General features: G+C 43.3%; 1 pseudogene; it reads left to right on the top strand.

Moving 5' to 3' along the window:
- The first annotated feature begins 2,209 nt into the window (after window positions 1-2,209).
- On the top strand, window positions 2,210-17,231 carry LOC136628114 (selenoprotein M-like; annotated as a pseudogene).
- Window positions 17,232-17,437: the final 206 nt, after the last annotated feature.

Raw genomic sequence — 17,437 nt, 5'->3', positions numbered from 1 at the left:
GAAGTCCTCCCTGTCACAACCCCCTTCTATGACTGTAATTGTGCCAAACTACTGTTGTAAATTGCCGAAGTAACAGTAAACTGACATTACCGACTGTTCCCAAATTTGTCTAGAAAGTTTCCCTGTGTGTAAACTAAGTTGTTGTTCTCCACATTCACCACAGAGGACGGAACGGTGGCGTCACAAGTAACCAAGACGTTTAAGGTAACTCAGTGACCTCCCCTAGCAGTGACTTGGACGGGTCTTGAGCTACCCCAGGGGAGGAGATGGTAGAGCCCTGTGACAAGGTCTTTATCTACCCCACTATCTCCTCAGCTGTGGGTCTTTAAGTAAATCCTTTACTCGAGTATGCAATTCCCAATGCCATATTCCCAGAACAGACTTGCCCTTTATTTCACTGAATGGTAGAGTTGAAAGGGATCTCCAAGGTCATCGGGTTCAACCCCCTGCTCAATGCAGGATCACTAAATCGTCCCAGACAGATGTCTGTCCTCCCTCTGTTTGAAGACTTCCATTGAAGGAGAACTCACCACCTCCCGTGGTAACCTGTTCCACTCATTGATCACCCTCACTGTCAGAAAGTTTTTTCTAATATCTAATCCGTGTCTCCTCTATTTCAGTTTAATCCCATTGCTTCTAGTCTTTCCTTGTGCAAATAAGAATAGGGCTCATCCCTCTGCACTGTGACAGCCCTTCAGATATTTGTAGAAGACTTCATAGCTGTCTACAAATATCTGAAGGGCTGTCACAGTGCAGAGGGTTCAGCCCTATTCTTATTTGCACAAAGAATTATAAGCAATTTTTCCTCTAAGTAGATTGCCTGAACATTCTGAGTTTAATAGTTCTATATACTATACTGCACATTCTGTACTTGTCTTTGGTGTCTTTAACCCCTTAAGGACGTGGCCCCCACAGGCATGGCTTGATAGGCAATCTGCTATGGCAGTCCTGGGGGCTTTCAGAAAGCCCCCGTCTGCCATGGCAACCGAACCGCAACCCATGATGTCATTGCGGGGGCAGTGTGGAACCCCTGAACATCGATCATGGCATTTAAATGGCACTGTTAGAATTGCTCATTTAAAGGACTAATAGCTCCAATCAGCCGACACCACATTGTATGGAGCAGGATCGACCTGCAATCCCCCTCCATACAAACTTTAAACCTGCAAGACGTAACTGTACATACTGTAGCATTTAGGGGTAAAGGGGTTGTGCCAGAATAAACTTATCACCTATCAATAGGACAGGTGATGAATCTGATTGGTGGGTGTAGCTCACGGCAGAGACCTCCACTGATCCCAAAAATGGGGGTCCCGTGTCCCCCTCATTGTAGGTGCTCTGCGCAGTGGTGTCGATACTCTGCTATTTCCGTCAGCCTAATTGAAATGAATGGATCAGTGCCGCGTATGCTTGATAGTCTGTCTATTCAATCTCCACATCACTGTGGGTTGGTGCAGTGAGACTGCGGTGACGAGGGCATCAATGGGGGTCAACCCTCACCAATCAGACTTATCACCTGTTCTACGGATTGGTAATAAAAGTCGATTTTGGGAATATTCCTTTAAATAATATTTATGCTTAGGATACTAAATGGCAAGCCTACCTCAATACAAATGCAAGCAGGAGAATATCTCACCGCATAAGGCCGAATTACACCACTTGGTCAGATGCGGCATTCAGGATTCCCGCAGCAGAATCTGAACCCTGCGTACCTGTCCATGCAAATACGCCCATGTGCAGGCGGCCTAAGGCAGATTTCCCAATGCGAGTATTAGGAAACCTGAGTGACAACAAGACCTGCAGCTGCAATGGTGGCCATACTGGTTGTCAGGCAGCTTTCCTATAGACTTATCACAAAGATTCAAGAGAATAAAAATGGTAACATATAGCAATAACCGGGAAATTGTGTTTTATTTCAACTAAACAGTGTAAAGGCCGCCTGGGTTATTCTCAGCAGATACTCATTCAACATGGTTTTCAGAGCTTGCACATATTGTGTAATTATAGTGCAATATGGCAGCATATGCCTAATGTGTTCCACAGCTGTGCACAGAATGATGCAAGTGACGCCTATACCATGGAGAGTGTTCATTATCTGTACACACTCCTGGGGGCAGAGCAGACGTGGTCAGAGATGTCACCCCTCCGCCCCCTCACCATGTCCCCTCCTCATTCTGCAAGCTCACTGACGTGGCACACAAATATATACACATTCCTCCTCTACTTCCTTCTCTGAATGCTTTCTTCTCTCTCTCAAGCTCACAGCTGATTCCCAAAAATGTGGCTGCCTTTGCTGCTACTGGGCCTCTTCCAGCCCTTGCTGGGCTACGAAATTAACTGGGACAAGTTAAAGAATCTAGCCAGGGGAAAAGTAGAAGTGAGTAATATCCAGTAACATCTGTCTAGCCAGCCACAATGCAGAGCTGCGGGGCTGCAGACATTGCACTACAGCTGCTAAATGCTTAACTCAGCCTGGAAATCACTAGGATTAGGGATTAATGCAGCATTGGATGTACTAACGTAACCCTTTTACTACCAAACACATCTACGATGCAACATCTGGCAGGGTCCACAGACAAATGATCGCTAACATTTCTCTCTCTATTCAACAGAGTTGTGGTGGATGACAGCTGAACAGATATAAAGAGGTAAGACCGCATGGAATTGCTTTCTTGATACATATGACACTAGGTTAAAGTTGGTGCGTGGGTCTTCAAAGCTTAGTACCATCGTGATGGTGTCGTATTGATGCTCCCATAGGAAAGTGTATCCTACTAGTGACCTAAGGGTACCTGATGTAGCAGAATGTGAAATACTATTCCAACTGTTACGCAGGAAGGACAGCCATGTTGGTTTACAAGCAGCCAGGGCATATGATGAATTTATACACAATGGAGACAATTCTGTATTGAAGGAAACAGCTGGGAAATGATGGATGCATGAAATGGAAATTAATCTGGAATGGTCAGAACCAAAATATTCTTGTTAGATATAACCTGGGGATTTGTTAACTCTGGGGGACTTAATGGGGTCTTCATAGGAGAGCAGATTTTAAAATACTCCACAGGCAGAAGAGACAACCGGGATTGTATAGAATGCAAGTTAAAAGCGCTTTCCCTGCCAGGACAGTAGAGATGAGCGAGCGTACTCGGAAAAGCACTACTCGCTCGAGTAATGTGCTTTATCCAAGTATCGCTGTGCTCGGGTCTGAAGATTTGGGTGCCGCTGCGGCTGACAGGTGAGTCGCAGCGGGGAGCAGGGGAGAGCGGGCGGGAGAGAGGGAGAGAAAGATCTCCCCTCCGTTCCTCTCCGCTCTCTCCTGCAGCTCCCCGCTCCGTGCCGGCACCCGAATCTTCAGGGACGAGCACAGCGATACTCGGATAAAGCAAATTACTCGAGCGAGTAGTGCTTTTCCGAGTACGCTCGCTCATCTCTACAGGACAGGTTTCATACGTTTGACATATGAATAAAACCTGAGTTATAAGAGAAAAAAAATAAATCATCTCCTTCATATCTATATATTTTCTTAATATTGTCAGCTGGCACATTGTGGAAATGTCTACCAACATGTTATACTCATTGGCACCTTCATGCAATTTTGCAAGAAAGCTTAAATTTGTAAAAAACCCAAAAATGCATACAAATTTATATTTGTGGCTAAAATTCTGACCCAAGGAGAGCCTGAGACACAAACCACCACCTAAATGTGAGGGTTCGGGATGTGCCGTGTGCATACATGCCTTTAAGCCCATGTCAACGCACATATAGCCCTCCATTCACCAAAAATATGCACAAGTCAGATGTCAGTAAACATGTCAACAAGTGTCCTGGTTAGGGTGGGTTCACATCTGTGTTGCATCCTCCGGTTGGAGGTTCCGTCGCAGATCTGCTACAAAATACCAGAAGAAAGAGGGCTGCATGCAGCGCTTCTTCCTGCAAAAAGCCGGGCCGGAAAGTAGATGGACCCCATTATAGTCAATGGGATCTGTTCGGTTCCCTCATAAGACTGAACCATTCAGCCAGGGGATTCCCCTTTCCTGCTCCCCAAACGGAGCAGGAAACCAAAACCCCCAAGAGCAGATGTAAAACAAACCCACACACAGACAGAAGTAAAAGTTTTGATTTTGCTCCCCAAGTATTGTACCTGGGTAGCATTTAATATGGGCCTTAATATAACAACAAGATCTCAGCTCTAACCCCAATATTGTGGCCACAGCAAGCATTTAACGTCAAGACATTACATATGTTCTTTGTGGATAAAGGGTTAAAGAGGTCATCCAGTCTTTAAAAATTGATAGCTGATAGTCCATCAATAATTGATCAGTGTGGGTCCATCACTCAGGATCACTACCGATCAGCTGATTAAAGGAGTTTCCTGTGAGTGCTGTAGACTCTTCCATATTTACATCGGAGCTCGATCGTGTTCACACTCAGAATGCCGTATTTACAGCGCCAATTCTGAGAACTACGGGCTTGTCCCAATGAAGTGAACAGTACAAACATTCTGAATGCTAACTCGATCCTGCTCGGCTGTGAACATTGAACAAGCTGCAGCCATCACAGGAGCACCCTTGCACCTTCATTCAGCTGATTGGCGGGGAGCCCACTTTGGTGGACTCCCCCCAATCAGATCGTCATAGCCATCATTTATTAAAGGCTGGATAACCCGCTTTAAAATACAGATTTGTGTAAATCTGAGAAATTGTCCAGAAACGCTTGTCATGTGTATCAGAGCAGGTAGAACAAGTGGAAACATGTCAGGCAGCACCCAGAACATGACATTTTGCCTGCAGCTACTATAAAACTCTAATATGACAAATAGCAAGTAAGAGTAAATAATCCATACGACAAACTTCCTGTTAAAGTGGTTTACGGATTTTTTTTTAGTAGACAAAATACTTATTCAAAACTACAGCCAAGGTGAAAAAAGTGACTTTAACCCTTTAAGGACACGACACTTTTTACTTTTGGTTTCTTCTCCCCACTTAAAAAAACAAAAACAAAAACAAAACTTTAATTTATCCAACAATGTAGCTTTGAGGGACAAATTGTAGTTTTCAAATGGTGCTATTTAATGTACTGAAAAACCTTTTTAAAAAATCTAAGTGAAGTGAAATGGAAAAAAAAACCAAAAATTCTGCCATCTTTGGGTGGGTGGGGTCCTGTTTTTACGGTGTACACATTGCAAAAATGACATAACTATTCTATGGGTCAGTACCAAATTCATATAGTGGGGGGGTGGGGTTGTTTTTTTGTTGTTGTACTATTTTTAAAAAATAGAAGAAGGTGGTGGCAGAAAAATATTTTTCCAAAGATATTGACGGCCAGAACTTGATTTTTTCCGTCAACATAGTTGTGCGAGGCTCGTTTTTTTGCAGGACGTCCTGTAGATTGTTTTGGTACCATTTTAGAGTACATATGACTTGCTGATTGATTTTTATGAAATTTTTTCTTGGAGACGGGGATGGCCAAAAATAAAACCAAAAAAAACCCCGCAATTCTGACATTGTGGGGATTTTATCTGACAAAGTTTCCGATTCGGGTAACTAATGAGTTACTTTGATAGATTACACTTACGGACGCAGTGATAGCAAATTTTTTTTTTTTATTATAAATATGGCCAAAAGGTTTTTTTTTTTTTTATTTTATTACATTTTACTTAATAATTAAACCTTTTTTAAACTGATTAATTTTTTTTGTCATAGGGGACAAGAACTTGAAATGGTTTGATCTTTCCTGCAGTATAATGTAATACACTATTACATCATAACACGATCTGACAGGCAATCTATCAAGCCATGATAGGCAATCTGCAATGGCAGCCCTGGGGGCTTTAAAGGGATTGTCCCGCGCCGAAACGGGTTTTTTATTTTTTTTTTTGCATAGGCCCCCCTTCAGCGCAGGACAAACCCAAGGGATGTGGTGAAATTTTAAAAAAAAATAAATTTTACTTACCCGAATCCCCTCTCTGCATCTTCTTCTTTCTTTTCCTCCAAGATGGCCACCGGGATCTTCACCCACGATGCACCGCGGGTCTTCTCCCATGGTGCACCGTGGGCTCTGTGCGGTCCATTGCCGATTCCAGCCTCCTGATTGGCTGGAATCGGCACACGTGACGAGGCGGAGCTACGCGATGACGCGTAGAAGGGGGCAGAGCCAGAACGCCGCTCGTGCCCGGACCGACAAGAAGGGAGAAGACCCTTCTGCGCAAGCGCGTCTAATCGGGCGATTAGACGCTGAAATTAGACGGCGCCATGGAGACGGGGGCGCCAGCAACGGAGCGGGTAAGTGAATAACTTCTGTATGGCTCATATTTAATGCACGATGTATATTACAAAGTGCATTAATATGGCCATACAGAAGTGTATACCCCCACTTGCTTTCGCGGGACAACTCCTTTAAGAAGGCCGCTGGCTGCAATGACAACTGAAGGTCACCCTGCAAACTCATTGTGAGGGATCATTCGGGACCCCCAAAAGTCTGATCGGGGCATTTAGAGTGTTAACAGCTGTGATCAGCATTGTTGCTGATTGCAGCTTTTGTGGGCAGGTGTCAGCTGTTAGAAACAACCGACACCCGCATTGTATGTAGTGGGATCGACCCCTGATCACCCTCCATACAAACCCCAAACCGGATGATGTAACTGTCCATCATGGAGCGTTGAGGGGTTAAAAACAAGGTGGAACTTAAATGTACAATGCTGGTGTGTTTGCATGGCTGAATCTGTGTCCATAATTCCTAATGCAGAATAGTCAACATCTGTGTGATAATGTCACTACTGTTCGTTCTGCACACGGATTTCAAATACGGGTGGGAAAAAAATCCCATACCGTATAGACTACGGTGAAAATTCTTTTTTAAGTAATACTCAGATCTGCTGTGGATTTCATGTCAAATCCACTGGAAATTTTCCACCATGTGAAAATACTACATTTTCTCCATAAATGTACAGATACAGCAGTAAATGTCAGCTTTGCCAGTTCTAACTTCTGCAGACTTATGGAAAGTTAGGTGACAAACCTGGTCACAACCCTAACCTTCACAGGACTTACATTCAGCTTTTTCAGACACCACCTCCCAATATTATACAGTGAGACGACCCCTATCCCCATATTACTGCATAACAAGGCTCTTATACGGTTCTCATCCAACTTTTTCACAAACCGCTAGGATTTTCAAGATGATCAGATGACATTCAGTACATGAAGCCCACTAGTCATAGAAGCTTCGACTAGCAGCATCCCTCCACTGATCTTGGCTCTAGAGACCTGCAATCAACCATCTGCCTTCACGGAACACAACTAAAAATACATGATTTAAAATGCAAAAACATTTTTAAAAAAGGAGCAGGTTTATTCTGCGCTCAGTGTGTCACATAGAATGTGAAGTGCTGAGTGAGAAGTCAGTGACACTCAGCAGTGATCTGCCTGTCTAAACGCTCTGCACAAGCGCTAACAACTAGCGGTGATGTCAGCGCAGGTGCAGTGATTTTGCTGGCAGTTATCCTGTGTAAATAAAGTCTTGAGGATTTTAAGTGTACTGTTCTCTTAAGTGGGTAAACATGAGTAATTTACATAGCAGTACAGCCTGGAAAGTTGTGTGCATAAGAGCGTGTAAGGCACTCTGTGACCTGCAGGAGATTACTGCTAAATATAGTGGTAGATTTATGAAGAACGGCTCGGGAGCAGGAGTTAAAATAAATTCCATCAAACAAAAGGCCACTGATTATGTACATTTCCTGAGAACAACCTACTCTGATGCAGCTACTATAATCTTCCATTAAGGGGACATTTACAAATGTCAAGCAGCATAAAATATTCAGGATGTCCTCAATTTGATATCAGTTGCTTGAAAGGAATATGAAAGTGAGAGGAAAAGTAAATCCAAAATGTAAACTGAGATTGTACATTGCATAAGAAGTGTGAAGCAGAACATATGTGACATTTTCAGATGGAGGATATGAAGCGTAACTTCAGTAACTTAATCTTTTAACTATCAGCCATTGTTTTTTTTTTATATCCTCAGCTTTGAAGAGCCATAGTTTTATTTTTCAGTCAACATAGCTGTAGGAGGGCTTGTTTTTTGCGGGATCATTTGTATTTTTAATGTTACCATTTAACCCTTTCCAATCCACTGTCTGACCTCTGAAGACATTATGATTTAAGGCTGTACAGCTCCAATGTTGGAAGACATCCGTCGGGGTTCTCTTACTGTATAATGCCAGCCTCTCTGCTGTCCGAGCCTATCCAAAGTGTCACCTCATATAGTACTGGCTTTAGCCAGCAGATAGCCCTGTTGTATAACGAGTAAGCCCCCCTAGGAAAACCAGGATACAAATTGGATTGGAAAGGGTTAATGCACCGTATAGTGTACTGGAAAATGTAAGTGGTTTTAAGTGGAGTGAACTGACAAAAAAACAGAATTTTGCCATTTTTTGGAAGCCTTGCTTTTGCAGTCTTCATGATGCAGTAAAAATGACATGTGAAAGAATTCATCAGATGGGAATACCCCTATTTCAAGGTGTTCACAAATCACAAAACAAAGCACTTCCCAATAAGAGGTTTATTTCCAAAATGCTCCGTTCTCCAGATATTGCAGATATTGATTTCTCTGGCCTTTGGTTGCTTATGGTTTGTGGTCAGGGAAACAGACCACTTCTATAGAAAGAAATAGCAGGGAAGCCAGGTACTAGCACATATCCTTCATCTAAATTTGACCACCAGGATCTCGAGAGCGCCTGAGCACTAGCTTTTGGCTCAGCCACCAGCTACCGTTGTGCTCTAAAAACTCCCCCCATCCCCATAGAAGAGGTGGTCTGTTTCCCTGACTATAAGCAGTAAACAATCAGAGGGCAGAAGAATCAACAGCTGCAATATCTGGAGAACGGAGCATCTCGGAAATTAAAATCTTATGGGCAAGTGCATTGTATTGCGATTTTGAACACATTAGGATTCCCTCGATGGGAATACACCTTTAAATTTTCTTGTATGTGTCAGTACCATTATGATACTACGTTTATCCTTTATGTTCTACTCCTTTTAAAAAAAAAAAAAATCCTTTAAAATGTTTGTCATTCTGTCAATAAGGTTTGAGGGGGCCTTTTTGTTGTCGGACGTGCTGCTGTTTTAATTGGTACTATTTTTTGGTATATACAATTTTTTCTACACTTTTTATTCAATTTACATTTGCAGACTGGGTGCCCAGTTGTGGGATCATATACAAATTTTCTTCTTAAAGTATTCATTGTGAGATAAATAGGATACTTGGATAAAGCCCATTTACACGCAACTATTATCCATTAAAAATTCTCTCAAATTATGTATTTTGAGTGATCATCGTTGCGTGTAAATGCTACTATCGTTTGCTTTTCGGCCAAACAATGATTTTTAGTTAAGTTTAAAAACCATTTTTCACCCGGAGAGCTGATGGCAGGGACTGCACACTCTGATTCTCCACAGGAGTGCTGATAACATTGTATTCAGCTGCAGTCCTGTGGGAGAACAAAGGGGCTGCATTCAGATAACAGACCACCTCTTGTAATCTGCATACAGCAAAGGACAGTTCATTTACATGCAAATGAGTATAATAATCTACCAAAATCGGCATTAGTGCCCATTAGCAGCTTATGCATTCTATCTTTTGAACGATGATCTTTGCGTGTAAATGGGGCTTTACTTGGGTTGGATTCATATGTGGCAATACCAATAATATGATTACTTTAATTGTTTAGATTGTTTTTCCTTAAATCTTACACTTTTTTGTCCCCTTAGGGGACTTGAGCTTGCGATATGATTGCTTCTACAATATACCGCAATGCTTCAGTATTGCAGTATATTGTATTTTTAATGTTCACACATTAAACCCTGCCACAGGCAGAGCTTAGTATGGTTAAATACATGGCAGCCTGGGGTGTCTTCACTAGACCCAAAGCTACCATGGCTTACATGCTGCAAAAAGAGTCCTCGTGATCAGGTGCAAGATAAAGACAAAATTGTATTCCTCTTGCTTGATAAAGGCCTATGTGGTTGAAACATCAGGAGGTAAAACAAGTTTTTATCTTGGACCTGATCAGCCCTCACAAGGATTTTTTTTTTTTTTTTTACATTTTTTTGATGTGTGAATTCCTAGATCCTGGTGTCCGGGCATGTGAAGCCCTGCCGTTACGATAGCAGGTTGTAATATTCACTAAATTTAACTTTACAAGCTTACGTGTCGCAGTCAGGTTTATCAATGCATGTAAATTGTCAAACGGCTGCGATCACAGCGAGTTACCATCCCCCTGAGGAAGCAGCATGTAATGCACCAATATGCATGGGGATTAGGGCTGTTACTACAGGCATAGATTTTGTGGCTATTTCAGTCTGGATTTGTCTATATTCACTTTCTGCATGGTATTTAGGACTATTTTGCCACTTTCATATTATTCTTTGCAATTTGGGACTTTCCAATCCTGATCCTATACACTTGCACCTTATTATATTTTCTTGTCCTATTTTACTGGACTCTGTACGCACTTTGGTTGTTATACTATGCTGCTCGTTAAGAGGTTAAAGGTTTATGCTACAATAAAGCAAACAGTCATTACAGGCAATTTACAAGGATATGTATTTGAGGGCTTATTTAGACCGTATATCAGCTCGGTTTTCACGCCGAGCCGATATACGGTGTCCTTGTCTGCTGGGGGGGGGGTGGGGGGTGGAGGATGGAAGAGCCAGGAGCAGGAACTGAGCTCCTGCCACTTGCCACTATTTGCAATGGGAGGGGGTGGGACGGGGCAGAGCTAAGCACCAGTACTTAGCCCCGCCCCTCCTATTGCAAATAGTGGAGAGGGGTGGAGAGGGGGCAGGAGCTCAGTTCCTCCCCCTGCAGACAAGGACACCGTATATCGGCTCGGCGTGAAAACCGAGCCGATATACGGTCGTCTGAAATAGCCTTGAACTTGTGTTTTTAAATCAGGGTTAACTCTGATCGCAGCAGTTTGCAGCAGGTGACAGCCGTTTCAGCTAGCACCCACCGGGTGTATAGTGGGCTTGGCTCTCAAGCCCGCTTCATACCCGATCAGCAGCTCTGTGGTGTACATGATCAGAGGGGTAAGGGGTTAAACAGGGCTATAAGTGACTGAGATAGGCCGCCTGCAGACAGCCAGGGCCGATCCGGCAGCGAGAATTCTGCAGAGAGCAGCACGTACTCACCCGCGCCACGCATCTTTCATGTGCCGAGCAGCCGGCGCATGCGCTGACCGCAGCCAGCGGCGGGTGAGCGAGCCCCGCACAGAAATAGAGCATGCCGCAGTTTGTTTGCCGCGCGAGATTTCGCACGGCCAAACCGCGGCCGTCTGCATGGGATTGCATTTGTTAACGCAATCCTATGCAGGCTTCCAGCGGCGGAAATCCCGCCGTGGAATTTCCGCCCGTCTGCAGGCTGCCATAGGAATACGGCTTTCCAGGATCAGTGGAGGGATGCTGCTAGTCGAAGCTTCTATGACTAGTGGGCTTCTGACCTACGATGGATCTGTTTAACAGATGCATGACAGACGCTATTTGCATTGAAATCTGGTATATATGACAGCAATGATAGTACAAGAAAATGCACCATTCTTGTTAAATACACCAGAATTGCTGATGGACTCTTAGGCCGGCTGCACAAGAATGAGTAGGATTCCGCATGCAGCAGCCCGCAGCAGAATCTGATTCTGACTGCAGCCGGTGATCCTGCGTACCTTCTTTCTCCTGTATTGAGGATGACCGCGGATGCTCGCCGGCGGTCATGCGGAGTACGTTTTTTTGTTTTTTAAATGTCTGTTATCCCCATGCCATCGCTAGGCGATCATGTGGCCACCCGCGGCCTATCCCCAATGTCAATTGCGAATGAGCTACGGTTCGGACGGCTTCCATTGAGGCAGTCTGCGTGGATTCCGCAGCTAAATAAAACGTGCTGCGGTGTTTCCTCCGCTTGCGGAAATTGCAATTCATTTCCATGAGTGTGAAGAAAGAAAAAAAAAAAGCTATTTTTACATACCTTCAATGCATGCCAGTTACTGTGGATCTTCCGAGTTGATGCCGACTAGAGATTCTGCAAAGCAAATCCACCGTGTGCAGCCGGCCTTAGGCCATGTTCATACTGGCATTTTATCAATGTGTTTTTCTGTTTTGGAAGAATACGTATAAATGTTTTTGTCAGCATCCAGTTACTTCAGTGGATCTTTGAATGGAGGAAAAATCCCTTACGCGTGACCCAACTGATGGCATAAAGTGAAGTTATAAGCTTTGTAAGGCAATAAGATGTAATTTTGTAATATGATGTTATAACTTGTGTCACAGAGATATTACTTGTGGTTTCCTCCCCTGCTTAGCTCTCCATTGGTATCCAATGGTTAGGTCCTGTAAGCTCCGCTACTGGTCAGGCATGCTCAGTGCCTTCACATTCTGTAATAACAATGCAGTTTGTAGAGTTGTGAATGCGCACTCGTCAGGAACCGGGAATGGGGCATTGTGGGAGAGGTAGTTTTTGCACCCCGGTGGCTATTTTAAATAGCCATGTGGAAATCTGAAGCTGGCAGGAATGCAGCGGTAGCACACGTCAGCAAAAACACGTACTGCACTTCAGATTGACGGTTTAGATGGATGTTTGGAAACAATGAAAATTGTGTGTTTGGCATTGCACATTTTACTCTAATTTTTGTGCACACATGCCCTGCTGTATTTGCAGGGTGCAATAAAACATGCAAGCATGCGCCCATCGATTTCAATTGGCAATAAATTTAATTAAATATGTGCCATTTTCATGCGCATTAAGCATGAAAATGGGGCACGCTGCAGTTTTCTCTGCACAACCAAAATGCAAACGCAAAACACAAGTGTGACTGAATCCAATGAAATCAACGGGCTCTATTCACTGCAGGTTGCGCGCACAATACGCAGCACAAATGCATTCATGTGGTTAAGCCCTTAGCTTCACATTGCGAACATAATAGCCATGCATAAAAAAAAAAAAAAGACTTTTGGTCCAAAGTGAAGAGTTTATTAGGCCTCGACCGTATCGGTAAACCGCTGCAGGTCTACATTTTTACCGATTTTGAAACCACCAATTCTGCCGACAGCCCCTGTATGGCTGCGAGTGCACTGCGCATGCTCGCCTGTCACATGCACACAGACATGCGCAGGGTGACTTTGAAACACAACAGGGAATCTTTTAGAGCGGGGATGCGTATTGAAACACTGCCCATATGCAATGTATTGCGTATAGACAGCGTTCATATGCTACCTATACCAAGGTATAGAGCTCCTGCTGCGTGGTACGTAAAGAAATAGATCATGCTGCGATTAATTTGTTGTACATATCTACACGCACATGCATCAACAGAAGTCCATTGACTTCATTCACCACGCATCTCATGGGTCGTGCAACGCACACGTATTACACCGTGAAAACACGGTCATGGCCACGAGTCCTTAGTCTAAGAGTTAGTGTTGTCCCGGTTTTAAAAGTTTCTTCGCAGAGCACTGCTTTAAAGGGGCACGCCTGTAAGTTTCTGCACTACTTCTGTAAATCCAATCTTCACAGACCTGTGAATAACTGTAGTCCTAAAATAATCATGTGTTTCTTACAGGTGAAGGACTTCGTCAAGGAAGACATCCCTCTTTAGTATCCTTGATAAACGTACATTAGCTACTTTCTCTATACACATGATGGAAACATTCTCTAGTCCACGAGGCTGCAGCCTCTAGGGTCCGAAATCACAAGTCAAGATTAGCAATTGGATCTGGTTTACTCATCCCATAGCGCATAAAGGTGCTTTTACACAAGACGATCTGTTGGGCACAGGGATCGTTCCGGCCCGCCTCCATTCACAGCAATCATGCAGTCATTGATAAGTGATCGACTGCCTGTTTACATGAAACGATACTGCATGCAGAAACCAAACGACTGAGAGCAAGTTCTTTTCTAGTTGCTATATGCATTTACACTATAACGCTGGATTATAGTCATTCGAACATTAAGGCTGTATCCACACGGGCTACAAAACATCGCTCATGTGAAAGAACCCATTGGAAACCATGAGCTTCATTTTGTATCCCATGTGGCTACAGCCTAACTGTTCCGTGTAAAAGCACAAGAGGCAAATTCAATTTGCATAGTTTTTTCCTTCAAGCACCATATAAAAAACAAATAAATAAAATATATAAATATAATATATATTGATTATAGATGAGCAAGTATACTCGCTAAAGGCAATTGCTCGAGCGAGCATTGCCTTTAGCGAGTATCTCCTCCGCTCGAGACTGCAGGTTCAGGTGCCGGCGGCGGGCACGGAGCTGCGGGGAGGAACGGAGGGGAGATCCCTCTCTCCCCCCCGCTCCCTCCTGCTGACTGCCGCTACTCACCGCTCCCCCGCGCCGGCACCCGAACCTTCTGTCTCGAGCGGGGGAGATACTCGCTAAAGGCAATGCTCGCTCGAGCAATTGCCTTTAGCGAGTATACTCGCTTATCTCTAATATTGATTCATTAAATATATCCCAATGGCAGGTGAAGGTGCCCAGCACATCAGCCAGACAGCTATAAGTAGAAGATCTTTGGCAGGTTACTCCATTTGACTGGAATCTTCTGCAGACCGTTGGGTTGGTGCTGAAAGTAAAGGGCACCTGGGCACACTTTAGCCAAAAGGTGTAAATATTTTGTATTATTTTAAGACAGATAATCAAATACCTATTTAGGACCTTAACTTCTCCCAGCCACAACCTTGAAATGAAGCATATAGCCGGGGCCGATCCTGAACTAGTACTACTTTCCAATCGCTATGAAGAAATAGATGTAAGTGTTGAGTTCTTAAACTATACAGACCAAAAGTCCAGAATGTTTTTAAAAGCTATTTTGATTGGAGCACCTTTTGGTGCGGGAACACTGAATACATAAGGTGGTAATAAAGGGATCTTCGACTACCTGAAGAGGTTGTGCAATTAAAGATGCCATTTTATTCTGAATAAAAGGGGTTTATCCAGGGTTATTTGCAAAAACAGCACATATGTCAATGGGCCATTGCAGTTCAGCTTCATTCATTTGAATGGAGAGAATAGGCAATAACAGACAGACCGTGGACAAATTTGAAACTATATCTGGAAAAATAGCAGACCCTTATTCTAATACCGGACAACTCCATCCCCCCCCCCCCCATCACCCTCCAAAAAAAAATTGATAGTTCATGATCCCAAGAATGTGGCTCCAGTAGGGGATTCATTCAATGGGACCCCTACAGACTTACAAGCACTTGAACTAGACCATCTTGTGGTTAACGTAACGTATTAAAGGTCATTTTTCAGGTTGTGACTGTTGCAGCAATACCATATAAATCGTGGGCTGCATTCCCATGAATGTATATCAACTCGGTTTTCACGCCGAGCCGATATACGTCGTCCTCCTGTGCAGGGGGGGGGGGGGGGGGGCTCTGTACCCCTCCTCCACCCCCAGTGTGTAGTAGTGCCAACAGTGGGTGCCAGATCTGCTGGGTAGCAAACCCCAGCCGATCAACCATTGATGGCCGATCCGGAGGTCAATATTATTTGACCAGAAAATCCCTTGAATGTATATTTTGTGGCTCTTTATAGCAATAGTCAAATACGAGGCTTCAGGTGCAGTCACACGTTGCAGGGCCCCCCCCCCCCCATCCCTAAAAGCAAACTGTAAAGGCATTATAATGTAGGATTCTAGAGTCATTCCCATGTATGCTGAATGTGCACGGTTTTTACACGCATGTTGCAGTGAATATAATGAAAGTATAAATTGGTCCTACTAGACGCTCTTGTAAAGATACAACCAGATCTAGTGATAAAGGAGGGGGTTCTTTTAGATTGTGAGAGGTTTTAAAGATTATTATAGTCTGCTTTAAGAGAAAAGGATTATGTTTGATCCGGTTCTCAGTGATGCAGATTACACGTACTTGTCTTTAAATAACCCGTGAGCCAAGTGGTTTTATAAAGAAGGCGGTTAACTCCGTGCTCCTACCGTGATCTGCAGATGTGACATTGTAAACACCTTCAGACTTTTCAACTTCAGGTCCCATGGGTGGCATCTCATTCCAGCTATAATTTCTCTTTCACAAACAAAATTATAGCCATTAGTAAATTGCTACTCTGTGCTAGGATGATGCACTCACAGCTTTTATTTCATGGTCAACCAAAATGTATTCCGTCCAAGGCTGCAAAACAATCTGCTGTATATATATTATCTATTTCAGAGAATTGTACTTACTAACTATAGAAGAAAGGAAATTAACCAGCTACTGAAGGATCTGGGATTTTACAAGAAGGAAAGCCCAGACTCCCCCGTTCCCTCAGAATTCCAAAGGGCACCAGCAAGACCAAAGACAGTGGATGATGAAGAAGGGAAAACTATAGAAGAAGAAGAAGAAGAAACTAAGGAGGAGTTGTAGAAGCTTCATGTAGTAATCTGTCTTATGTCTGTCAGGGAAATACAATATATACCACTGCATTATAAGAGTTAAAATGAAGTATAGGAAAGTAAAAAAACACTAGTAATTATTAAAGAGCACAACACTGCAATGAACTGCACTTACTGAACCCAACTTGTCGTCTTCACAAATGTCTTTCAAAAGCCACCCTACAAGTGTTACAGGAGAAACCAATTTCCAAAACTACAAGAATGAAGGTGCATAACCTCTCCACCCCATCCAGTCCCACACTATACTCAACATAGTAGTTCCTAAAAAGGAGGAAGCTGGTCTCCAGACAAAGCCCCATTTATCATGCCCAAGAATTAACAGCTCATTTAGCATAAAATTGGATTGGCTTTGTAGACTGATGTTCTAAAGTCACAATAAAAAGGGATAAAAATTAGATTGTCAACGTCCTGGTGGGGTTTTTGTTAGCAGCATCTGGAAAGACAACACGTTTGGGTCTTACGAGTCAATCGATAGTCAAGCCATAGGCTAGATTAGGTTTCAGGTTTAGAATCTACACAGTTACAGGGATGTAACAAGGTGGAAGGGAATGTAGCTTAAGTTATGAAGGATCACATTAGTTAAAAAAAAATGAAGATAAACAGCTCTCTGAATCAATAGGATCACCTCCGTCTTCATGGACATGAATGAAGTTTTCAGCCACAAAAAGTTCTGGTTGGGAACAGATGTAAACCGTCTGGATGATGATTGGTGGTCAGATTGTTACTTTACTTCTCAGGAGAGTTTGGACTTTCACAATAAAACCACTCAAAACGTTTGCAGTGTGTTCAAGTTGTCTTATTCTGTGCTGAATTCGGTTCATATCAAATATAATGCAACACGTCAAATGCAGCATGTGGACGTTTCATTGGTGGCAATAAAAATAGGAATATTGAGGACAGGTCCTCAACAGTCACGACAGGTTTAATACCGTTTTCCCCCCGGTCACCAATAGATGAATCTACCAAACATCCCCCAAATATT

This window comes from Eleutherodactylus coqui, chromosome 5, assembly GCF_035609145.1.
Source record: "Eleutherodactylus coqui strain aEleCoq1 chromosome 5, aEleCoq1.hap1, whole genome shotgun sequence".
Lineage (NCBI taxonomy): Eukaryota > Metazoa > Chordata > Amphibia > Anura > Eleutherodactylidae > Eleutherodactylus > Eleutherodactylus coqui.
Note: the sequence above shows the minus strand (reverse complement) of the source record. Positions and strands in the feature narration are given on the sequence as shown.